Here is a 584-nt window from a genome sequence, read left to right as displayed (position 1 = left end):
TATTTCACTGGTTTAACCACCGAAACAGAAATATTGTTTCTGCAAAGAGGTGTTGATTTTCAAACCAACCCTTGAACAAAAGTGGAGCTTGTATTTTGAAATAGCAGTTTGTGTGCAGGATTTCACACCAGCCAAGCATCAAAGTAGCTAATTTCACTGATTAACCCTCTTTCATTTAGAGAGGAGAAACTTATTGGGTCCTAGTGAAAACCCTTCAGCCTCGCTGGCTCAGGTTTGGAGGCGTCTGTCTTTCCTGCTTGGCCTTGTGTTGCTGTGAGTTGCTGAATAGCGTTTCAATCTCTTTGTGCTCAAGTCTGTTCAGGCAGGGGTTTGTTAGGACTATGAATGGGCCTTTGTCCAAACTATCTCCTTGACTCCCTCAATCCTCTGCCATTCCTGCACCTCTGAGATCTCTCTCTCTCTCTCTCTCTCTCTCTCCTTTTAATCACATCATTGGCGTCGGCTGGCCACGCTACGTTCCCACTGGCCCGGATCCCAGCCTCTACTCTCACATACTTCAGTGTTCTGTTTACTAACCAGACAGGAGCCATGTGAGATGTATTACCTCTGTTATGTGGTGCCGT

Source organism: Seriola lalandi, unplaced genomic scaffold (assembly GCF_002814215.2).
Source record: "Seriola lalandi dorsalis isolate HSWRI2012SDOR001 ecotype SW California unplaced genomic scaffold, Sedor1 jcf7180002052702, whole genome shotgun sequence".
NCBI classification, from domain to species: domain Eukaryota; kingdom Metazoa; phylum Chordata; class Actinopteri; order Carangiformes; family Carangidae; genus Seriola; species Seriola lalandi.
This window is presented reverse-complemented; position numbering follows the sequence as displayed.